The sequence below is a fragment of the Acyrthosiphon pisum genome, chromosome A1 (assembly GCF_005508785.2).
Source record: "Acyrthosiphon pisum isolate AL4f chromosome A1, pea_aphid_22Mar2018_4r6ur, whole genome shotgun sequence".
Taxonomy (NCBI): Eukaryota; Metazoa; Arthropoda; class Insecta; order Hemiptera; family Aphididae; genus Acyrthosiphon; species Acyrthosiphon pisum.
Genome location: NC_042494.1, coordinates 131,885,824 through 131,886,181, shown reverse-complemented (window position 1 = coordinate 131,886,181; position 358 = coordinate 131,885,824).

The window sequence follows — 358 nt, the reverse complement described above, 5'->3', positions numbered from 1 at the left end:
TATATTGTATATAGGTATAACATAACAATTTCTATTAGTTTTAATTTGAACCAATATGAGCGCTGTATGCGGGGGTCCCCGTAGATCACGTGACTTTTCGATTCAAACCGTATGCCGTGTGATAACATTTTTCTAATGGGTCGATGGGCAACCATACTATCTTAAATCGTGGATGCATCATAGAATTACTGATAACACTTTATTGATATTGTTTGTAATCGAATAAACGAATCACTGAATAGCAAATAATAATAATAATAGCAGGTAATAGACAATAGCACGAATTAAGATATACAGGATACGAAACGAACTTGTGATAAGTGAAACCCGCACCTTCTCACATTGCTTACACATAGTC